Source organism: Myotis daubentonii, chromosome 9, assembly GCF_963259705.1.
Source record: "Myotis daubentonii chromosome 9, mMyoDau2.1, whole genome shotgun sequence".
Taxonomy (NCBI): domain Eukaryota; kingdom Metazoa; phylum Chordata; class Mammalia; order Chiroptera; family Vespertilionidae; genus Myotis; species Myotis daubentonii.
In genome coordinates, this window is record NC_081848.1 from 70,871,256 (window position 1) to 70,896,279 (window position 25,024).

Below are 25,024 nucleotides of genomic sequence, written 5' to 3' on the forward strand. Positions count from 1 at the left end.
CAAAATAGAACTATTTAGAGGTAGGGTCTTTAAAGAGGTAATTCAGTTAAAATAAGGCTTTAGGAAGGGCCCTGATTGAATCTGACCAGTGTCCTTATAAGAAGAGATGACCTAGACACCCAGGAGGCAGCAGGGGTGAACACGAACAGAACAAAGACCATGTGAGGGCACCACGAGAAGGCGGCCCTCTGCAAGCCAAGGAGAGAGACCTCAGAAGAAACCACACCTGCTAGCACCTTGATCATGCACTTCCAGCCCCCAACACTGTGAGAAAATAAACTTGACATGAATTAAGTTATTTAATCCTCACAACTCAATAAATTAGATATTAGTTTTAGTCCCATTTTATGGATGAGAACATGAGGCACAGAGAGGCTGCGTGACTTGCCCGAGGCTGTGGAGCTGATGAGTGGTAGAGAGCTGGGACTGTAAGCCATTCTACTGGTTAAGATCAGACTTGTAAGCGCCTGGCACACTGCAAGTGACCAGTACATGTTAGCCATGCCCATTACCCAAAACAACCTGGAGGAGACTGGGCTGCAGAGGGGGCACCTCCTGAGCACCTGCCAGGTCCCTGGGGTCCATGGACGAGCAAGGACAGACAGGGTCCCTGCCTCTGGGACTTACACTAGAGTGGGGGAGACGGACATGAAATAATCACACACATATTCAACAACCGCCCATTAAGGAGGGGATTATGGAGTCAAGGAGGACTTCCCAGAGGAGGTGATACAAGGGGCTGGGATCAAAAGGATGAGGAGGAGTCAGGTAGCTCAAGAGGGAGGCAAAAGCACTGCAGGGAATGTTGGGGAGAGCATACAGAGTGGCCCTGAGCGGGTGGGGGCAAGAGAAGGAAGCAAAGTGGGCTGGAGTTGAGGGGGGCAGGCTTGGATGGGGTGGGGGCAGAGGCCTCAGGAAAGCCTTTTGAACACAAATGAGAATCCACGTAAGGGTTTCCAGCCAGGAGGCTAACATGCTCACATTACACAACAGATGTTTTCCCTGACAGCATGAGTCGAACTCCGGTAAATCGAATTTTATTTTTAAGGCGGTGGGGGTCAATGGGAATCTGAGAGTTCATCCATCTGCAAATTGAATGAGGACCCTCTGATCCAGCTGGCATTTTATAGCTCTGGCTGCCTCGAGCGAGATCCACCTGTTAGGTAGTAACCCTGGGGAAGGGCCGGCCTCCCTTCCATGTGCCAGAGTGGGGGGCACTGTTTCTGCTGGCCGTGTCCTTCTGTCCCCCCATAAGTCGTGGGAAAGCCCCACACTGTGAGTGTGGCTCTTCCCACTGGGCCTCCACATAGCCACTTCCTGTGGTGACAACCTTCCAGGCTCCCCTTCCCCAGCTTCTCCTCACCCTCCACGCTTCACCTTGTACTTCACTCCATGGGGAGGCCTGCGCTGCCCCCACCCCCAGACCTAATGCTTTCCCTGAGTGTCTACGGTGCCCTGGGACTCCCCACTGGGTTGGTTCCGGTGGTATCGCCAGACAAGAGGAAGAGACGTTACACAACAGATGTTTTCCCTGATGCAGTGTGTGAGCCGAACTGCAAGGAAGGATGTGATCCCAGAGAAGCTATTACTAAGAATTCAATCATTCATTCACTCATTCATTCAGCACACATGAACTGAGCATCTGTTCCACCCCGGCACGGAGCTACATCCTGCAGGGTCCATGGAAACAAAACAGACAGGCCTCTGCCCTCATCCCATCTAATAAAACAATTAGAATAATTCTAACATTCGTTGACTAGTTTTGAAGTGCCACATTCAATCCTGAGAGAAACATTTCTGCATTTTACGCTTATTTTACCTTCATAAAACCCGATGAGGTCAAATGGTGGCACAGAGAAGTACCTTGTCAGAGTTCAAGATACGGGGCTGACCCGAGATTTGAACCCAGGCTGTTCTGTTCAGAAGCCACACTCCTCCTCCTCCTCAATGGCACGGTGTCTCCTCTACTGTCAGGCGTGGGGCCGAGGCTGCATGTCTGAGCCCTCAGCCTCACCTCTGAGCCCCCCAGCCCCCCTGGGCCCCCTGGGCTGGACTCTGGAGCCGGGAGCTCTCTGTTTCCCTCCTCAGCCCCCGCCTTAGGCAGAGCTGCCCAAATGCCGCCCCTGGAGAGAGAAGCCCAACTTGCACACGTCCCGGCGATTTCAGTGCTAAAGGTGAGCCAGGACAAATGGCAAGCCAGAGCGATTCGTCTCAATCAGAAATTCTCAACTTGAGAGGAGATGGCGATGGCAGGCGACTCAGAAAGACATGTGGGAAGAATGCAAATGGTGCCTGTCAGGCAGTCCTTACAAATCATTATTTCTAGAAAACATTCTGCCTGCAACTGGTTACAATTCAGATCCGTTGCTGTTTCCTGAGCCCAGACTGAACACCCAGCACCTTTCCAGGCGGTGGAGAGCAGATAGCAGCATCAGACAAATGCTCAGCTGTGGGCAAGACACGTGGATGCAGACACTTACCTCCTTTGATGCTGATAACTAAGCCACGAGGTGGGTATAAATCCCTACGTTATGGATAAGAAAGCGGAAATGAACAGAGATTAATATACCCATCATCAGGTTAACTTGGGCAAATTACTTAACCTCTTTGAGGTGGCTTTCTTGGTGGTAAGATGGGGCAATAATAGCACTCACCTGTAATGAATTGGGTTGTGAACCCCAAAAAGATATGTTGATGTTCTAACCCCTGGTACCTGTGAATGTGACCTTATTTGAAACAGGGTCTTTGCAGATGGACTCAAGTTAAGATGATGTCATTAGGTCCTAATCCAATATGACCGGTGTCCCCGTAGGAGGGAAGACAGAAACGGGGAACGCCATGTGATGCCAGAGGAACAGACTGGTGTGCCCACAAGCCAAGGAACACCAAGGGCTGCCAGCAGCCACCGGAGCTGGGAAGGAGCAGGAAGGACCCTCCCCTGGAGCCCTGCCAACACCTCATTTTGGACTTCCAGCCTCCAGACTGTGAGAGAATAAATGTCTGCTGTGCGAAGCCCCCAGTGTGTGGCACTTCGTTACAGTAGCTCTACGAAACCAATACATCGCCTCGTCCAAAGGGCTCCTGGCTTGTTCTAAGCTCTGCCCCAGGAGTTCCAGGTGGGAGGACTGCAGACACTGAGGTTTCAGGGACCCCGTAGTGGCCGACTCACAGGCCCGCTGGCCTGCGTGCCTGCCAGGGATTCTCAGAGCAGCCAGGGTCAGCAGTGCCTCCCCAGCGTCTTGGCAGCTGCAGCAGAAGGTCACCTTCTGCAGTGTCTCCAGGGACAAGTGTCCACCATATCCAGGGGGCAATGGGTCACCTTCGAACCATCACCTCCCAAAGACCTCTCCATTCACCTCATGCTCGTGGGGGCTAAGACCCCGCAGCAGATAAGCTCCTGGGGCCTACCCTGCTGGAGGGAGCCCTACCTGTCAGGCACCAGGTGGCAGGGGCTGCACCCCAAGAGGCTGAGGTGCACTTGGCCAGCGAGCACACTGCAATCGGTCCCAGCCAGGGAAGCTGCAGTACGGGAGGGGGCCTCCCAGAAGCCCCCCGAGGCCCTGTGCCCACAGTGGTAATTAGACATGAAAAGATGGGCCTAAATCCAAGGGCCAGAGCTCCAAATTCTTCTCCCATTTCAAATAGGAGCCTTATTAGTTCAACATGAGAGCTCAGCCCGAGGCCATGTGGGATGGGAGCCCAGAGCCTCTTTGTCCAATATCATGGGTGGGTGTGCTGGGCCGCTTCTAGCCTCCCCTCAGCACTGGTCCTTGCCAAAGTGTGTCTTCCTTCTTACTCAGGAGGGAGAGGAGAAATAAGCAAACATGTTGTCACCTACTATGTGCCAGGCACTTGACTAGCTTTACAGCTTTCCCATATTCTTCCCATTTTGCAGAGAAGAACACTGAGGCTCGGAGGGATGAACAAGTGCTAAGTAGAAGAGTCAGATTCAAACCTAGGTCTGGCCATCTTACTGTCCACAGAAAAACAGGGCTGGAGAGCCTTATCAGGACCCCTCTCTTCCCTGCCCAGTCCCATGGGGCTGCATGGGTAGACAGGTAACACAGGTGACCTTGTGTGTCATTTGAGGGGACCCCCCCCCCCAAGGCTTGAAAGCACAACAGTTCCCAAAGCAGTATATGTGAGGCCCGAATTCCTGTGGCTCTCACTATGCATATTAAATCTATGATTCCTCTCACCTCATGACACACACTTCTATCCCATCTTCCAGGCACAGTTCCTGCAGCCTTCCCTCCCCGGCCTTTCTCCACACCATCAGGGTAGGGGCGGTGAAGATGGGAGCAAAAGAAGGTTCTGGAGGATTCTGGAAGAAGTCCTCTGAGCAGTAAGTTTCAGGAAGCCAAAGGAGGCCATGGTAACAATGGGCTGAAGGTCAAGGACCCTTGCTGTGTATTCATTCACTTGCCATCTCTTGCTCTCTCTGAGCAGCCCTTCCCACCAGTGTATCATAATACTATATAATCTGCCCATGTACATAAAGATCATTCACATGTCGCAGTCTGTAATCTATAAAGAGCAATATACATCAGAGATTATTAGGGAAAGGAAGCTTCCATGTTTTCTTAAAAAAAAAAAAAATATATATATATATATATATATATATATATATATATATATATATATTATTGATTTAAGAGAGAGGAAGGGAGAGGGAGAGAGAGATAGAAACATCAATGATGAGAATCATCAATGCTGCTTCCTGCATGCCCCCCACTGGGGACTGAGCCCACAATCCAGGCATGTGCCCTGACTGTGACCTGCTGGTTCACAGGTTGGTACTCAGCCACTGAGCCACATTAGCCCCAGGCAAAGCTTCCATGTTTTAAGGACTGTGTATGCTAGAAGGTTTCAGTGTGTCACATCATCTCAATTAATCCTCTGTTCAGGAAATGTAAATGCAGGGAGTTTGTGCTCAGCAAATAGCCACTATCCTTCCATTCTCAGCCTCCCTTGCAGCTGGTTGGGGGCCAGGTGACAGTTCTAACCAATGTACTGGGGCTGAAGTGATGTGTGTCGCCTCCTGGCTAAGCAGTTGAGAATTAAGTATGCCTTTTCCATGTCTCTCCTCCCCTTCTGCAGTAACTGTAGGTGCCACGGAATCTAGAAGGTGCAATTACAAAGATGGCCGTCAGCCTGGGTCCCTGAGTAACCATGTGGAGCAGAGATCCATGTTAGACAGACAATGGGAGGGAGAATCAAGCCTGCAGTGTAAGCCACTGCTAGTTTTGGGTCATGTGTTGTGGCAGCTAGTGTTTCTTGGCTTAACAGTATCATTGCTGCTATTATTCTGATTTTCACAGATAAGGAAACCAGAGCCATATAGCCACTTAGTGGCAGAAACCAGATTCAAATGCAGATCTGTGACTCCAACACACATCCTCTTTAAATGACAACCTTTTGTTGCTTAATAAGATCATTCCCCTCTGAAACAGACTTTCAAAAAGAAACAAACAAAAAAATAACGCCTCCAACCCCTCATTGTCTCCAGAATGGCTGAGCAGCAATCAATGCAGGATGAAAAGAGGGACTCTTGTAAGGCATTCTGAGCCCGGAAGATGATCAAAAGCAGGAAGAGAGAGCCTAGAGCCCTAGATGAATTTCAGGGATATCTTTCCTGGGGTTTAGGGGCTCACAGGAGGTTTTAATATAAGAGGAAAGATCACATAGTGGCTTAGAGCACAGAATGGGGGCATCAGATCAACCTAGGAGCACATCCCAGTCCCACTACTTACTCTCTTGATCTTTCTGAGCCTTACTTTCTACTCTGTAAAATGGGAACAATATCTGAAGCAACATTGAGGTGAGAGAAAGCATGTTCTCGCTCCTGGCTGATGGTGAGCACTCTCCAAGTGTCGGCCACCATAAGATCATCACTGGGAGGCTCAGAGCACCAGCCTTACTGGAGGGGACCAAGCAGAGGGATAGCCCGGGGAGACCGCCCCAGCCAGCAGGGTTGATAGAGCCCAGAATCTCAGCCTGTAAACCTGGCCCGGCCCCCATCCCTGCAACAGACCCAGGGGCAGGACGCGGAGAGAAGCAGGGCCAGCCAGACATACTGCAACACAGCAGAGGAGCCAGATTATTTACTTTAAAGTGGAAAGTGTCTTCCAGAGGACGTCCTTTTATTTGGGTGAATCTGGGGGCTGTGTATCAGCTTAAACTCATTATCTGCACACATGGTCTTCGTACTCCGGTTCAGGGTGGGAAACAAAGGGTGGAAGAGAAAGGATGGGCCAATAGGAGCTGATGAAATATCATCCCTCAAGTGCCAGAGACCGGGATATTTTCAGTGACGTCACATTGGGCTTCCTGCCACGGGGATAGGGCTATCGTGAGAATACTCACAAGACTTTAACTTAGGAGCTCTCAATGAAGCAAGGGAAGAAAGAAAACAAAAAAGGCAGCTTATTTTATGTACTTTTGTCTTCTATCCCCAAAACTCGCACTCGCTCACTCTCACACACACACACACATGCTGTGCCCCAGAAGATCAGAGCTGGAAAGGACCAAAGTTGATCTTCCTACTTCACAGTAACTGTATAAAGATAACAATGACACTGAGCATGTGCCACTTCCGGCCACTGTGCTAAGTGTTTTATATGCCTCATCTCATTGGCTGTTCACCACAATCTGATAAGATATTATTAGTCCCATTTTACACATAAAAAAGCTGAGGCATCAGAGATTGAACAGCCTAGGGTTGCAGAGCTAATAACTAGGAGAAAGCCAACATTCAAACCACCCAGGCAGCCTAACCACCACGCAATGCTACCTATAAAGAAGCAGAGAAAGGAGCACAGAGAGGGGCGGTGACTCACTCCAGGTCACACAGCTCCATCTGTAACAGAATCAGGGTGAGGACACAAATCTCCTTAACTCCTGGTTCAGTGACCATTCCACTCCCTCCTGTTGCCTCTTAGTCCTTACTAGTACACGCAGGCACACAGCAGTGAACATGCTTCTGCTCATCTCCAAGTTGTTTAAGTCACTAATTACAGCAGCAGTCAGGGGTGCAGACAAGGGCTAAGGGTTGCACCTTATGAGAAGTGCCCAGATGAAAGGCCTGCTTGGCCCATTGCGAACACCGGGACTCACCATCTCCCTCTCTCTTATTTTAATAAGCGTTTCATTATCTGCTCCCCCTCCCTCGATCAGAGCGCTGATGCGGGTCCAAGGTGCCAGCCTGTGTGGCAGGAGGAGCCCAAGCTGGCAGGTTTGCTCAATGGCATCAGGTTGCAGAACTACCCGCTCAACCCATCATCTGCTCCCGGGGAGCAGGGGGGCCGGGGGGTGGCAAAGTGCTGGTTTCCAAGGCCCCTCCCTTTGCAGTGTCCCAGCTGAGTCTGAACAAATGTTCCTGATTTTCTTTTCAACGGCTGATGAAATAGGCCAGTGAGCAGCTCTCTGGAAAGAGGGGTCCTTACAAGGGGCGGCCCAGCCACCACCATTTGCTCCTCCCAGGGAAGGGGAGAGAGTGAACGCTGGACAGGCCTCGGGAGAAAAGCAGCCTGCGGACAGATATGGGTTCCCAGCAGGCACTGACATTACCCCCCTCCCGAAAACTGGGGGAGGCCAGGAGCCTGGCTCACTGTGCTGTGTAGGGTGGGGCACGGCGGGATAAGACAGCCGGGGGAGGTGTCCGCCACTGGACCGAAGGCAGAGAGAGCAGGGCTGCCTAGCACCCTGAGAGGTTAGGCTCTTCTGATTTTACGTTGCAAAGCCGCTCAGATCTCCTAGGCCAGCACCCTTGGGTCACAGGCTGAGAAAGCATGTCCAAGAGGGGAAGTGACTCACCCAAAGCCACACTGATGACCCAGAAGACTGGGCTCCATTCCCGACCCCTCCCACAAATCCCTGCCACAAGCTCTTGCTTTGATACTGCCGGGCACACCTGCCCCTGCCCAGCACCCTGTCCTCCAGCCCACCCCTCACACCATCAAAACCTTATTCGGCAACTCAAGGAGCTATTTCCAAGCTCACGTGGAATTTTTTTATTGGGGAGGGGGTACTTTTTGGACCAATCCAAGGTGCCCTAACTCCAACTCCAGATGAAATTCTGCTTCTAGAACAGCGGTTCTCAACCTGTGGGTCGCGACCCCTTTGGCGGTCGAACGACCCTTTCACAGGGGTCGCCTAAGACCATCCTGCATATCAGATATTTACATGACGATTCATAACAGTAGCAACATTACAGTTATGAAGTAGCAACGAAAATAATTTTATGGTGGGATCACAACATGAGGAACTGTATTTAAAGGGCCAGAAGGTTGAGAACCACTGTTCTAGAAGGTGCCCTGGAACTTCCACGGGTGCACTGGCATTTCAGCCACGGGCTGCATAAAGATACCGCCAAGGGTCAGGCATTTGAATGTATTTGGCGACGGGGTGACAAGGACACAGACTGACCAAGACGTGAAAAGGGGCGGAATCAGAGATCTCCGAGTCAGCAGCCCGGGGTCTCAGTTCCCTCTTCTCTTCAGGGCACGTGGGGGCTGGGGGGCAGTGCGGGGAGAATGGGTGGAACAGGACAGGGCAGGCTTCCCTCCTCAGAAAAACAAGTCACTGAAAACAAAACCAAACAACCCTTTTGTTTTCTGGCCCCATGGAATGTCTTGAAGCCGCATCCAGGGACAGCGGCTCCTCCACCCTTTCCTCTGTCTCTGCTCCTCCTCTTCTACTCACAATAAAAATCATGCTGATCTTTCCTTGTGGCAGCTCTGTCCTAGAGCAGGTTGGTAGCATCCAGCAAAAACAACGGGTGGGCTGCGAGGCAAGCAAGAGCCTCAACTCTCTTTCTGGACCCTCCCCGCTTCCATCGTCTCTGCAGGAGACTCGGGGGACACACAGGAGGGGGGCCGCCCCGTGTGCACAGTTTCTAGCCAAGAGAAAGATGAAAACTTCCACTGTGAGGCCACCACACCGTCTTTGATGTGCTTATTTGTACTCACTTCGGGTGCAGGGAGGAGGCAGGAGAGAGGGGATTAGAGAGAACGATGAGGAGGCAGTCCCTTCAGTGTCCCTTCAATGTCGAACAGCCCCACACATGACAGAGTAGGCACTCTTCACCGATGCCGGCAGCTGCCTTACTTCCCAAGGCGTCTGCAGGGACAGAGACTCAACACACACGGTCCCTGAGGTCAGACAGGGCACACAGGGCAGGTCTCCACCCATCAGTGTGAAATGGCCAGATGACTGTGGCCCGTGGACCACAGATGGGAGGGGCGGGGGCTCTTGTTGACTGCTGAGAAAATGACAAGGGTCCCCCATCACCCCCACCCTTGCCTCCCAGCTTATTTGTGCCCAGAGAGAGTGTGGATAGGAGGGGATGTGACATGCCAGGAGACCTCACCCAGGCACAGCAGGTAGGGACCTGGCCAGATCCAGGGAACAAAGGTACAACTTTCACAGAAAGGGGGGTGCATTCAGCGATTGGGGGGGTCAGACTCCAGAGAAACCTCAAAAAGTTAATTCTCCCAGTCATTTTCTCCACACGGATTTGCTGTTACTGTACAGTTTCTCTCCTTTTTTTTGTTTTCCTGGCGGTGACTTTTTTATTCACTAATACACCCTGACTGCCCAGCTTCCCAGCACACGGTGCAGTTACAAATGAAGCACCCCAGCCTCACACTCGACCCTCTCCCTCAGTCCGGCTGTGCGGAGGGGTGCTCCTCCCGGCGGGGCCCCGGGTGTGTTGGAGGGTCTCTGGTTGTCTGTCCTAGATTTCAGTACATTTGTCTGGAAGGAACCAGCCCTACTGGCCTTCCTATGGGTGAAAGGGCCGGGGAAGTGCGCCCCCTGGCGGGAGCCAACTCACCTCCATCCAGCCAGGTCCCAAAGCCGGCGTGAACCCACCAGAGCCCGCCAGCCCTCCAAGCGGACTCCAGCTACACCCCCTAAATCGGCACACACCTGGGCTTCGGACCCACCGAGAACCACACAGAATCTCTGCTTCCCCAAACCGCACACACCGTGTAGGGGATCCAGGGGCCCCTGAAGGAAAGGGTGGCGCCCCGGCCTCGCCCCGCCGCCAGGGACCCCGAAGGCGGCAGGCTCTCAGTGCCCCTGCTGGGCCCAGTGATCTGCTAGCCGGGATCTTCGCTTCTCATCCCTTCCCTAGACCTTATCCTGCCACAGAGTCGGGTGGCGCGCGCACCCTCCCTCGGGGTGCAGCCCTCGCCGAGACCCCAACCTTGTAACCACACCTGCCACCCTCCGCCATTCTCCCGGCACCCCCACTCACCCACCCAGAGCTCCCAGAGCCGACTGGCGCTGCACCTGTCCGCGGGGAAGCCCCAGCCCTCGGCGGATTCGGAGCAGGAATTAGAGGCGAACACGTCTCCCTTTCCTCCTCCGCATGCTGGTTTAAGTAAAACTTGGTTCCAGAGCGTCCCCGGACCGTCCTGGGATACCCCTGATGGCACCCCTACCCCACCCACCATGCCCAACAGTCTCCCGCGGGGAGCGCGCGGGGAGTCTCCAAGTCCTAGGGCGCAGCGGCAGGGCGCACTGAGTAAAGGAAGGTGTGGAGCCCCCTACCTTCCAGCTGCAGCGGCCGGACCCCGCGCCAACTCCCGCCGGCGGCCGCGGGGGAAACTTTGCCGGGGCGGATAGGCGCGCTCTCAACTTGCTGGGCGCCGGCTGCCTTCCAGGCGCGGCGAGTCCCGGGACCCGCTGGCGCGAGGCGGCGGCGACCGCGGAGGCTGCGCTCGCTCACTCGGGGCTCGGGGCTCGGCGCTGGGGGCGCGGGGCTTGAGGCCGGGCTCGGGCGGCCTCGCGTGGCTCCGCTGTGGATCGCCCCACGCTGCGTCCGCCCCGCAGCCTGGAGCCCCCGAGATGCCGGCGGCAGCTGCAGACACTCGCGCGCCCGCCCGCCGGCCCCACCTCCCAACCACCGCTCCGTCCCTCCCTCTCTCCCGCGCTCCCTCCCCTCCCCAAACCTCCTCCCTTTCAGTCTCCAGTCGCCGCCGCCACTGCTGCCTCCGCGGCCGCCAGGAGCACGCGTCTCCTTCGCAGGCTGCCCCTCGCCACCACCCTCCCTTGGTCTCCGCCTTCAGTCCAGCATCCAGGCCTTGCTGGGGACTCTGGGGCCAACTTCTGCCCTTCTCTTCTTCCTTCGCCCCCTGCGCGCCCCCCCCCCCCCCCTCTGCTTATGGACCCACTTCCGTTGTGGAAGTGGGCAGAGTGGCACGCCAGACCTGGAGTATTTATTCCAGAGAACTTTACGTTGCCCCACCGAGATCCAGTTGCAGGGTTGGGGGGAGTGACCCCTCCATCCGGGCCTGCTCCTAGGCTTCTGATGCCCGGGGAGTACCTGCTGAAAGCCAGGGGGTCCCCCTCCTGGGTTGCTATTAGGCTGTGGCAGATAATAGAGGCCCCTGGAGGGGTTGCAGCAGGGAGGGGCTGACCCTAGACCAGATGCAAAGACTTGATTGTAAGAGGCCAGATCTGTGTCTCCAATCTCAGGACTTGTCTTTTCATCTCTGTGCTGCTGCCACGGCCTCACACCCCCTCCTCAGCCCCTGACACATGACTTCACCGAGACATGGAACCTCTGAACCTCCTCTGTAAAGCGGCTACCCACCCACTTGCCCCAGATGAAATGGGTAAGCAAGCAGATCAAAGCTGACAGCGCAAGTGAAAGTGTTTGCTAAACCCCACAGGAGAAGGGTTCAGGTTGTCCACTCCTCTACTCCTCTTCCCTGGGCAGCTTTTTTTTTTTTTAATCCCCTCCCTGAAGCACCCATACCCATATTTGCTGGCCCTGAACATTCAAGCACACAAGCTCTGTAGGAGGCCCTGTGGTCAACTGATTCTCACTAAAGAGTGAGTGACTGATAGGAGTCAACTACTCCAGTCTTGGATATGAATGTTGGTGCTATCAGGCCACAGGGCAGAGTTTCAAGGGGCAGGAAGTTGCTGCCTTTGCTTGTCCACATTCCAGGAAAAGGATACATCCCTCATAAGGCAGCGGTTCTCAACCTGTGGGTCGCGACCCCTTTGGCAGTCAAACAACCCTTTCACAGGGGTCACCTAAGACCACCCTGCTTATCAGATATTTACATTACGATTCATAACAGTAGCAACATTACAGTTATGAAGTAGCAACGAAAATAATTTTATGGTTGGGTCACAACTTGAGGAACTGTATTTAAAGGGCCAGAAGGTTGAAAACCACTGCTCTAAGGACTTCAAGGATGTCTGGTCCTTTCAGCCATTTCACGGAGTCACGGGATAAACTGAGGAGGGGCTAATAGAGTAGAGATGTGGCTGGGAGAAAAAAGGCGGGGGGAGGGGGGGGAACACATGGGATCCGCAATTTTTAAAGGGACCTAATGAGCTACGCTTCCCCAAGTGGGGGCGGGAATCTCTAATAGTTCAAGTTCTGTAACACAAGGACAGGGAAACACTAAAGGGTCTCAGGCTCCACACTCAGGCTTTCAGCTGCCAAAACAGGGTTGAGAGAGAGGCTGACCCTTTGAGCTGAGAAACCCCACAGGCCCTGCGTTTATGGAATGCTGTTGGAAGAGGCTATCTGTGTGGGCCTCTCTGGACTCAAGGCGCACATAAATTTAAAGAGGAAAAAAGCATGAGCCTACGGTGAGGGTGCTGGGACCTGGGAGGTGGAGCCCAGATAAAGTCGGAGGGAGGGAGGGGGGGGAGGGAGGGAGGGAAGGAGGGAGGGAGGGAGGAAGTGAGTTTCTGAGGGTCTGGGGGATTGGTCAAAAGCAGGCAGGAGGAAGGTGGGGGGAGAGAATGCAGGAGATGAGGACCCAGCAGGCCCACTGGACCACTCGGACATCCAGCTGGGAAGATTTAGCTCCAGTTCCAAGTCCAAGTCCCCCAGACCCCAGCCATTCCCCTGCCACCAGGAGATTCCGGCCATATCTGCACACCAGCTAGAACTGTTTGCTTAACAGCTTTCTTTAAATCACCTCTTGCTTTGTTATTGTTTTACTTCAATGTGCTTGTTTTTACAAAGAAACGCTATATCGATACCATAAATGGAAAACCAGAATCGCATTACTATAAATAGAAGGCACCCATAAAATAAATACAATGAAAATAAAAGTGTTATTAAATTCTAACAATGTATATTTAACCACAATTTAAAAAAAAAAAATTCCCACAAGATAATACTGCTTAAGAAAGGTGCTGAGCTGGAGCCCACTCTCTATTGAAAAGGGAGATTAGCGAGGGCTAGAAGGGTGTTAGAGATATATTAGCAACAAACCAGGACTCCCACATTGTGATCAAAAGGATGGAAAGAGAACTGGCAAGGGGCTCCCCACCTCCAACTCCTGGGGAGGTCAGTGGGGTTCTGAAGATCTCTGGCTGCCTGGTGCTAAATCCCCTTGAAGAACTCTTCTATCCCACAATTGGGAAACATGACTCTAAGTGTATTAGGCAAACGTCCTATTTGTCAGAAGTTACCAGCCACAAGAGTTCAGTCCTGGGCGGGAGAAGTGATCCCTGCTGCAGAGAGCGGGCCTCTCTCTCACAGGTGACCTTGGGGAAGTCACTTCCTTCTCTGGCCTGTGTCTCCACCTGTACAACGAGGAGCTTGGACAAATGGCCTCTCTGATCCCTTTTGCTATTCATTGATAAAAGCAAGAAAGGAAACTGAGAGAAGAGGGGATGAGGAGGGGAGGGACTGGGAAAGGGAGAGGATGGGAGGGGGCCACGAACAGGGTCAGCAAGTCTCAGGAGGGACAGGGGTGGTGTTACAGCCACTGTCGACTGATTGGAGTCTAGGTTGTCACAGACCCAGGAGTGGCATGGCCCAGAATGTTCTAGACTCCCCATTTGCCCATTCTGGACAGTTCATTATAATCCAACCACCTCATTTTACAGATGGGGAAACTGAGGAAGGAACACAGACTAGATCCTAGTCCTGGTCAGAGAGCTGGGCATCCGACTGAGGTCTGGTGACTCCCAGGCCATGGCCCTTTCTGCTCGCACCCCTGGTGTTTGGGGGTCTAGTAGAAATGGTTCTTTGGAAAATTCTCACCTTTCCTCCAAGGGCCTCTTAGGCTCTGTTTTCTCTGGCACCTGGAAGAATTGGCCTGAAAGCCCCAAATTCACCAGGGTGTGGCCAGTGCTGGGCAGCCCAGGAGCTATGTCCAGTCATTGGAGTGAGCACCCACACACTGACATACATCCTAGGGGCACTAATGCAGAGCAAAGAGCCCCAAACCAGGAGTCCACAGCCAGAATTCCAGTCCTGGTGATCTTGACAATTCCCTTTCCTCTCTGGACCTCTGTGGTCCCATCTATAAATGAGACAGTTGGTTTCAAGTTGGGCTGGCAGTTCCTGCTCCAGGGTATCCACTGGCAGCCACAGGAGAGGAGGGAAATCCCTCTTCCAGCTTTAGCCAGAAGCAGGTTACCTTTTTATCTGTTTTGTATGATGGTGCCTCACTTGTGATTTTAAGGAGAAAGTGTCCTTGGCTTAAAAAAGAATGTAAAATCACTAGAAGGGATGATCTCTTGCTCCTAATTTATAAATTCACTAGAGGCCTGATGCACAAAAATTCGTGCAAGAGTAGGCCTTCCTTCCCCCAGCTGCCAGCACTGGCTTCCCTCCAGCACCCAGGACCCAGGCTGCTTCCCTCCTCCAGCCACTGGCAGGCAGCCGGGACCTGGGCTGGCTTCCCTCTGGCCCTGGCTTTGTTAGGAAGGACATCCGGAATGACATCCGGAAGGATGTCTGGTCTAATTACCATATTACCCTTTTATTATTATAGACTAGAGACCCGGTGCACAAAATTTGCGCACAAGGGGTGGGGGTGGGGTCCCTCAGCCTGGCCTACACCCTCTCTAATCTGGGACATCCCTCTCGAAATCCGGGAGTGCTGGCTCCTAACCGCTCACCTGCCTGCCTGCCTGATAGCCCCTAACCACTCTGCCTGCCTGCCTGATCACCCCTAACCCCTCTGCCTGCCTGCCTGATTACCCCTAACCACTCTGCCTGCCTGCCTGATCACCCCTAACCCCTCTGCCTGCCTGCCTGATTACCCCTAACCCCTCTGCCTGCCTGCCTGATTACCCCTAACCCCTCTGCCTGCCTGCCTGATCACCCCTAACCCCTCTGCCTGCCTGCCTGATCACCCCTAACCCCTCTGCCTGCCTGCCTGATTACCCCTAACCACTCTGCCTGCCTGCCTGATCACCCCTAACCCCTCTGCCTGCCTGCCTGATTACCCCTAACCACTCTGCCTGCCTGCCTGATCACCCCTAACCCCTCTGCCTGCCTGCCTGATTACCCCTAACCACTCTGCCTGCCTGCCTGATCACCCCTAACCCCTCTGCCTGCCTGCCTGATTACCCCTAACCACTCTGCCTGCCTGCCTGATCACCCCTAACCCCTCTGCCTGCCTGCCTGATCACCCCTAACCACTCTGCCTGCCTGCCTGATCACCCCTAACCCCTCTGCCTGCCTGCCTGATTACCCCTAACCCCTCTGCCTGCCTGCCTGATCACCCCTAACCCCTCTGCCTGCCTGCCTGATCACCCCTAACCCCTCTGCCTGCCTGCCTGATTACCCCTAACCACTCTGCCTGCCTGCCTGATCACCCCTAACCCCTCTGCCTGCCTGCCTGATTACCCCTAACCACTCTGCCTGCCTGCCTGATTACCCCTAACCGCCTCTGCCTGCCTGCCTGATTACCCCTAACCACTCTGCCTGCCTGCCTGATTACCCCTAACCCCTCTGCCTGCCTGCCTGATTACCCCTAACCACTCTGCCTGCCTGCCTGATTACCCCTAACCCCTCTGCCTGCCTGCCTGATCACCCCTAACCACTCTGCCTGCCTGCCTGATCACCCCTAACCCCTCTGCCTGCCTGCCTGATTACCCCTAACCCCTCTGCCTGCCTGCCTGATTACCCCTAACCCCTCTGCCTGCCTGCCTGATCACCCCTAACCCCTCTGCCTGCCTGCCTGATTACCCCTAACCACTCTGCCTGCCTGCCTGATCACCCCTAACCCCTCTGCCTGCCTGCCTGATTACCCCTAACCACTCTGCCTGCCTGCCTGATCACCCCTAACCGCCTCTGCCTGCCTGCCTGATTACCCCTAACCACTCTGCCTGCCTGCCTGATTACCCCTAACCGCCTCTGCCTCGGCCCCTGCCACCGTGCCTTTGTCCGGAATGATGTCAGGAAGACATCAGGTCTATCCGGTCTAATTAGCACATTACCCTTTTATTTGTATACATGGCTGATTACACTTCGAGCTTCTCAAGGGTGGGACCCTGCCTTATTCATCTCTGAGTCTCCAGAGCTTGGCACAAAATCAGGGCTTAAGGGGAAGTTGGAGGCTACTCCCTAAATGTGCTGCTACCTCAATCCAGCCACTTAAACACTCTAGCCTCAGCTGATGCATTTCTAAAGTGGGGATCATAACCACACCTCTGGCACTGGGTGGCTGGGAGAGTCTCACAGAGAGCTCTCAGCACAGTCCTGGCACATAACAGATGCTCAATCAAGGTGAACCTGATGCACAAATGGATGGCTGGATGATACTAAATGGGCCAACCTTTTCTCCAGCAGGCATCTTGACCTTATAACCCAGCTTTTCCAAGCAGTCTGCATTTTCAACATTTAATCATTGCCTCCCTGATTTTTTTTCTGAATAATCTCTTTTTATATGCAATTTGCAATCATTTCCCCAACATGACAGTTCATTAAAAGTACAACTGAGAGTGATTGAATTTATTTATCTTCGCAGTGATTTTCATAGAAATAAATTTGCAAATCCTAAGACTGTCCTTGGGGGGTTGAAGCATGCGGTCTTGACCCTTCAAGGCCTGGACTAGTTTCAGGCATCCCCCTCCCCTTCTCTCTTTTTCTCCCAACAAGATACCCACAGGCCATGGCCAGCCTCTCTGAGTGTTTTCAGTATGAGGCCCAAGGGCCCGCCTGCCAAGGTCCTCCTCCACCCCCAGGAATGCTGCTGGCTGGCTGCTGGAAAAAAGGATGGTGCTCGCTTCCTCCCAACCCTCTGTAGGAACAGAGATAGGTTCTGGGTGGCTGTGCTGGGAGGAGCCCAGTGTCCAGCTTCTGCTGGCACTTGTAGCCTAACTTTCCAGAAAGCAGAACCCAGGGAGGAGATGCCTAGCTTCTTTGTTCACCAGCTGTGTGGCTTTGGGCAAGTCACTTTGCCTCTCTGGGCTTTAGACTCCTAATCTTAAGGTGAGAAAGGGATATTGTATGCCAGGCACCGTCATAAGGTCTTTAGAGCAACAGCTCACTTAAACCTCCAAACAACTCTATTATTCACAGAGAGAGAAACTCAGAGAGACCTGCCTAATGCCACCCAGCAGATAAAGAACTGAGATTCAAACATTTCTATTTTCACTTCTACCAGGACAATATGTTCATGAGAAAGGGAGAGAAGGGTGAGCAGGGAAGAGGTCAGGAGTCCTGGGGCCATCCTGGCATTGAACATTCTGGCTGTGTGGCCTTGGCGGAGTGGCCTAACTTCTCTGAGCCTCCCTCCTCTTTTGTAAAAGGAGATGCTAACACCTACCCCACGGGCTGTTGTAAACTTTGAGAGAGATGAAGTCTGCAAAGCGGCTTTGAAAACCAGAAAGGGTGTAACAGCTGTAAGTCTTTGTTTAAATAGCCTTTATCACCCATGTAGAGCTACAAGTTTGGAATCCAGGGGTTCCCCGTGCAACTCAGTCATGCCACAAATATTTATGAAGCCACCACTGTGGGCCAGGAACCGGCTTCTTACCTGGACACCCACACCAGAGTAAGGACAAAAAAAATGTGCATGGTCCTGGCCTTTATTTGAATAACTGAACCATCAACATCATCAGTTAATTTTAAATTTAAGACTCATCTTGTACCACAGCTCTCCCATTTTACAGATGAAAACAGTGAGGTTAAGCTGGGAGTGGGCAGGGGTAACTTAATGAAGATCCACCAGCAAGTTGCCTTCAGAGTTTAGGGGAGATTGGGTCCTGCGTCCCACCTAAGTGTTCTTTTGATCAATCCTTCTGCCTTATTTTCTGCTCTGTGATCCTCAGTTGCTCCCGGATAACGTCTCTCCTCTGCTAACTATTAGTCCCCACACCTCTGCTCCCAGAGCCTCTTATGTCCTCTGTTCTCTGCTGCAAACACCTCCCAAAGAGAAAGAAATGGGAAGGCAATTACACATTACTGGTCAAGCAGGGGCCTCGGGCAACATCCAGGAGTTGCTCCAGAAAGCCCCAGGGGTGGGGTCATGGCCAAGGGCTCTCCTGCCCAGGAGCAGAGGACACCTCTCATCTGAGTTGCTATGGGGGGAACGGTGATGAAGATCCATTTCCAGGCAACAGCAGGATGTTGCTTTTGTCTGGGGCAGATTAGACGTGAGTTGAAACCTCAGCCCATTGGGACCCTGAGCGTCACTTGATCTTCCTGGAGCCCAGTTTCCTCCTCTGCAAAATGGAGGTAGTAACTACCTCTTGGGGTTTGAGATGGTGAATTGAAACAACACATGTAAAGCGCCTACAGAAGGCACACAGTAAACCTTCAGGACAGTGGTATCTACTTCCCTTGCAGACCAAGTCTCATTGATAGACGAAACATTGACAGTCTACTATGTGCTTAGAGGGAGGCAAAGCTACAAAGGCCATAACCAAGAACTTTATTGAACTCTTACCGAACTCCAGCATTTCACTAAATACTGTACCTCTATTTATTCCTCCCAAGAATGCTAGTAGGAAGATTCTATTATTGTACCCATTTTACAAAAAGGAAAACTGAGGGTCAGACTGTTACCTGTCCTTGATCACTTGGCTGGTGAGTGGCAGAGCTGAAATTGAAACCCAGGCAGTTGTGTTCCAGCCCAGGTTCTCTATTTTGACTCATGCGGTTTGGTGAATTCTTCCCAATAGCCCCGTGGTTTTTACCATTGTCCTCATTTTACGGGTGAGTAAAGCGAGGTTCAGAGAGGTGGAGTGACTTCAGGGTCAGAGCTAGAAAGAACTCCAGATGTTTTGACTTCAGTCCCATGACTTTTGAGACAAAGGAAAGGTGACTGGCCTTTGGGGTTCCCTCCAGCCAGGAAGGGCTGCTTACTAAGTCACCCTCAAGGAGTCAAGCAGGGCTCTCAGGCCACCGGGGCGCTTGGGGCGTGGTTACAAGGAGACTCGTCCTCCTCCTGATCATTCAATTTGATGTCTGTCTTACGGTGCCAGTCAGCTGCAGAGAGCGGGACTAAGGAACCTGGATCCACACTGGGCCATCTCCGGGCTCCAAGGCAGACCTCCACCTGCTGTGACATGACAGGGCCATGAGTCAACAGGCCCTGCTCCTGTCACAGAGGCAGCAAGGCTGGCTTCTACTCCCTGGCTCTCTTCAACCTCTTCCTCCTCCCTCCTGCCACCGCCCTTCCCTCTCCCTCTGTTATGGATTGAATTGTGTTCCCCCAAAGGCTGCTGAAGTCCTAACCCCCAGTAAATGTGAATGTGACCTTATTTGGAAATAGTGTCTCTGTAGATGATATAGTTAAGATGAGATCATTAGGGTGGGCTCTAATCCAATACGACTGGTGTCCTTACTTAAAAAAAAAAAAAAAAGGAAGCCTGTACACAGACAGACCCGAGGGGAAGACAGTGTGGAGACACACAAAGAGAAAGTCATGTGATGATGGAGGCAGAGGTTGGACTCGTGCGGCTGCAAGGCCAAGAATGCCGAGGGTTGCTGGCCACCATCAGAAGCTAGCAAGAGGCAAGGGGAGGTGCTATCCAGAATCCCAGAAGGAGCGTGGCCCTGCCACTGCCTTAACTTCAGACGGCCAGCATCAGAAATGTGAGACCAGCGCGTTCTGTTCTTTTAAGCCGTCTGGTCTGTGGTACTTTATTATGGCAGCTCTAGGACCCTAGGACCCCCTCTCTCTCTTTGCTCCCCGACTTGGCCTCCACATCAAACATGCACATCAAGGTGACCAGGCTCAAAAGAAAGGACTTGCCTCAAGTTCTCACCAACAAGTGTACTCTGTGCCTGCTGTCCCTGGGACAGGTGCACAAGACAGTGGACTCCAGGGGCTCTCCTGCTCCTTAGAAAAGGGGTTCCTGCTTCATTAACATTACAGAGCATTCACCATGTCCCAGGTGCTTTGCTAAGAACTTTCTGAATATTTACTACTATCATTATCCCCATTTCACAGATGGGAAAATTGAGGCACAGAATGGCTGGGTAATTTGACAAATGCACAGCTAAGTGGCAGAGCTGGGATTCAAACTCGGGCAATCAGCTCCTGGACCTGAGCTCTTAACCACTTTATCTTGCTGCCTCTCATAGCGCTATCCCACTGTGTCCGCTTCCCCACCTGTTAAATGGGAGCAACTAGCGATCGCACACCCTGTTACGTGCACTGGGATCCTAGTTCCCATCGTGGAGCTCACAAGCCTTGGAGACGGAAGGAACTGTGATGATTGGCTAACCCTCTACTTGAGTGTGTATGTGTCTGTGCTTGTGTGTGTACACGCCCATGCTTTTGTGTGTGTGTGTGAGAAAGGGTACATGTCAGTGCTTGTATGTGTGTGTGTTTATGTGTATATATGTGTGTCTATACTTGTGTGCATACATGCCTGTGCGTGTGTGTGTGTGTGTGTGTGTGTGAGTGGTGTGTATCTCTGTGTGTGTTTTGGGGGGGGCGTTATACATCCACACTGACTAATGGCATCTTTTTATTTTTCAGAGTGAGGCTGATTCACTTAATCAAATTAATGTTCACATTTCAACTGACTCATTTAATGGGAACAGCCAGTTCGTGTGCCAATATGTGAACTGACCCTCAAGAGCCTTCCACCAAAAAACTATGGACTGTGTCTTGTTCCTGCGTTAACAAGCCTTGGGCAGCGATCAGCTTTCCCGTGACTGGTTCTTGTTTTTCATGGAGACGCCTGCTGACCTCCGTCTGGCATGCTGACAAAAGAGGATGTGCGAAGGACGACGGGGAATAAGGCCTCCCAGGAGAGAGGGAGAGGGCCGTAGTTCACTTATCAAAAGCGCTTTTCCCAGCCGACTTTCCTCGCAGGTGCGGAGCCTACAGATCACAGCGGGGACGAGGCGGCCAAGTTCACCCGCTGCTCCGCAGTGGAACCCGGGCCAAGGCCCATTAGTCCAGCTGTCCGCTTCCCTCCTTCCAGCGATTCTTTTTCCCGGGCTTTTCTTCGCTACGACTGCCTGCCTGATTCCGGGCTTTGTATTCCAAATACGAAAACCTCTAATCAACCTAGAGGCAGGCTTATGCCTGATTTATTCCCCTGTTACACAGGAGCCAGAGCTGATTCTGAGGTGGGCGGAAGGCCCCATGTGCAGTTTCTAGAAATGCTTCCCCAGCATAAACAGCTTAGCTCCACAAAGCTAAGTGGCTCCATTTTTTAAGAAGCTGACCTTTGCTACGAGACCTTGGGTCCGCTCAGAGGATTGCAACATAAAAGGTCACAGTAGCCCACGACTGAGTGCACATGAGCCAGGCACTGCAGGACGGCCTTGTCCAGTGTTGAATTCACAGCACCTAGCAACTGGTAGGGGCTCAATAAATATCTAGTGAATGAAGAAATGAATTGAATGATCAATAAAATATTACTTTTAGCAAAAACAGAATTAGGAGAGTAAATCCTCTAAAGGGAAAAATATCGAATAGCATATCTTCTCCGGCCAAAAAGATCTTATTCTGATTATCCACACCATGGAGCACCTGTTATCAGAGAAACAGTGTGCATTCTGGGACATAATCCCTCAAACCAGAGGTTCCGCTCATCTAGCCAGTGTTTTAGAGCAGCGCCTGTGTGCCAGCGGCTCTGCTAGGGGAGCGCTGGGCAAAGAATAGTGACTCCAGCAGATGCGGCCCCTGCTTTCCTGGCACTTACAGGTCACAGGGAAGGCAGCCCTGTGGATGCAAAGGTGACCCGGCCCCTCCTCATGTTCCAAAATAGGGCATTAGTCTCAGGGCCCATCTACAAGAATAGTGGGATCCGCCTCACCCTTCCTAAGGGGCCCAGCCAAGGAGAGCAACAACACTTTATTGGGATAAAAATCCACTGAACAATCTGTACCCCACTTTCCATAGCCTGGTCCCTGGAACCACTGCCCCCCAAAACAAACTAACAAGAATTCCTCAGAGGACTCCACGGAGCTCAGAGACACTGGACAGCAGATCAAAATGTTTGTTTCAACTTTGCTGGTGACGTGCTGATGGCCTGGCTCTGCCCTTTCTGAGTGCTCTGGGTTGGATGACATGAGCCATGCGTCCCCCCCTTAGCTCAGCCCTTCTAGTACTCCTCTCTTCTCTGTCTTCTCTTCCCCTTGGCCTGTATTCCACCCCCACCCCCACTTAGGAACCTGCTTCTGCCTGGATTATCCTGTGTAATTCTTAGTAATGTGCTCTCACTCTTAAGAGAAAGGTTCCTAGGGAACCACTGGCTGAGTCATGTGCAGCAGATGGTGCCAACTCCAGTTCACCCAGGGTCTGAAGGCAAGGCCTGGGATGAGCCTCATACCTTGCACTCATTGCCTTTTGGTCAGCTCAGTGGCCATGTCTAGGTGCAGAGATGGACGGAAAATACAGTCCACCTGGGCAGCCGTGTGCAAGCCTACAGCTGTGTTACTATAGAGGGAGAGGGGCTACCAACAGCCTCTGCAAAAGGGGGTTACTGAATGCGGCTTGACCCAACAGGCAAAACACTGTCAGCTTAATCCAGACTGCCCCCCATTTTTTTAACCTAGCCAGTTTTTCTCAATGGTTAGAGCATCGGCCTGCAGACCAAAGGGTCCCGGGTTCAATTCCAGTCAAGGGGTTGTGGGCTCGATCCCCAGTATGGGGTGTGCAGGAGGCAGCTGACCAATGATTCTCATCATTAATGTTTCTATCTCTCCCTCCCTCTCCCTTCCTCTCTGAAATCAATAAACATATATTTTAAATAAATAAATAAATAAGTAAATAAATAAATAAATAAATAAATGTAACAAACATCGTTGAGAACCTTCAGGAAGCTGAAGACACCCCTCCCCAGAAAAATATACACGTAATTGTTGTGGATTGAATGTTTTTGTTCCCCCAAAATTCATATGTAAAGCCCTAACTTCCAGGGTGATGGGATTAGGAGATGGGGCCTTTGGGGGGTGATTAGGTTTAGATTAGGTCATGAGGGTGGAGCCCCCATGATGATATTAGTGCCCTTATAAGAAGAGAAAGAGACTCCAGATCTTCTCTTCCTCATGTGAGGCTATAGCAAGAAAGCAGCCTTTTACAAACTAGAAAGAGGACCCTCACCAGACACTGAATCTGCTGGCACCTTGATCTAGGACTTTCCAGCCCTCGGAACTGTGAGGAATAATGCCTATGGTATCGTGTTATAGCAGCCCTAGCTGACTAAGACAATAATTTGCATACAATTTCAGGGGCTTTAGAAAGCCTATGGAATCTATGGACTTCAAGTTAAGTAACCCCTTTTAGAAGCTGGTTATAAATGCATTAATCATTGAAATTCAGCTCTGAGTTTCCCAGCAGTCAAAGCAAAAAGAGATATTGGGTTCTATGGTCCTCATTTGTCTTCAGGAGAAATAAAGTACATTATTTCTGCTTGTGAAGAATTTATCTCTGGGAGGCAAAACAGTAGCTTTTATTTTTCCACTGAGCAGGAACTGCAGGGTGCCTGGGAATTCCAACCTGCAAATATGGCCACGCCACCTTGAAATGTAAAACATTGCCAGCTTCCTTTCCCCAACAATAGATGCCATCCGCCCTGGGTGTAAACACAGAGCTGCGTTTGGAGGCAGGTTGCTAACATATGGAGGACCCTGGGGGTGCAGCCACCACCAGGAAACCTCCCAGCAGCCAACCTGCTTCTGCTACTGCAGCCCCTGCAGCTGCTGAGACAGCTGGGCCTGGGACACCCTGCCTGGCTGCTCTCCTGGGAAGGAAAGGGACCGAGTCCTGGTGACCTTCCCTGGAGCAGACCAGGGCTGTCTCCGGGTCCATCACAGGGCAGGGGTCTAAAGCCCTTCGTGAGGCAGGACTGGGGTTCGCCACTGTGTCTTGGCCTGCCTCTCCGCCAATCTGATCATTTCCTCCTTCCCGCTTTCCTGACAATCTCTATTTCTGACATTTTCTCCTTTTTCTTTATCTTTCTTTTGGCCATTCCTGTTTCTTTCTCTCTCTCTCTCTCTCTCTCTCTCTCTCTCTCTCTCTCTCTCTCTCTCATTCTTGTTTCTCCCTTCCCTTCCCTTCCCTTCCCTTCCCTTCCCTTCCCTTCCCTTCCCTTCCCTTCCCTTCCCTTCCCTTCCCTTCCCTTCTGTCTCTCACCTATACGCTCTCTGTGTTCCCTCCCCTCTCATCGGTTCTGACCTCTGCCCCTGTTTATCCCCGCCTCCCTGCTTCTTGTATCTATTTCTCCCTCTATCGCTTTTACTGTCTTTTTCTTTCATTCTACATCTCTTATTAGCTCTTTCCCTTTGTCTCTCCACCCACCACTGTTTTTCTTTCTGTCAGCACTTTATATAGATATCTGAATCCCCCCGATCCCCATCCCTCCTCTCTTTTATCAGTGTGTTTCTCCTTACTCTTACTCTGTCTTTCTTTCCTGATTCTCAGAGAAGGGGCCCCGCCCAGAGAACCCTCTGCTGTATGAAGCACAAGGACAGCTCACCAGCTCGGGACCTGGAATCTATCTATGCCGTACAGATGCCGTTTCCCACAGCCAGGTCCCCTCTGGTCTCTGGGCTACCCCTCACCTCCCCCTTTCCCCTACCCTGACCCACTCAGAGTGGCCCTGGAGCCCAGCCTGGCCTGCAGGCCTCTCGGTGGGCCTGCCTCCATTCCACTCCTGGCTCTAGTGTGTGGTTGCCATGGTTTCCTCACTCTCAGAGGCCACAGGGGATGGCTGACGCTGGTGGCTTGGACTAACTGGGACCAGAACACCTCTCTGGCCCCTGTGCTCCTCCTCAACAGTTCTCTGTGCTCCTCTCCAGGGGAGGTCAGCCTGGAGAACCCACCACAATTCT

General features: G+C 52.2%; 1 protein-coding gene across 1 annotated transcript in view; it reads right to left on the reverse strand.

Moving 5' to 3' along the window:
• TSPAN18 (tetraspanin 18) overlaps window positions 1-10,823 on the reverse strand; it is a 145,602-nt gene extending 134,779 nt beyond the window's left edge. Inside the window, exon 1 of the mRNA XM_059709588.1 lies at window positions 10,558-10,823. The gene's annotated coding sequence lies outside the window, so the exon portion shown is untranslated. The remainder of the gene's footprint in view (window positions 1-10,557) is intronic.
• Between the last annotated feature and the right edge of the window lie 14,201 nt (window positions 10,824-25,024).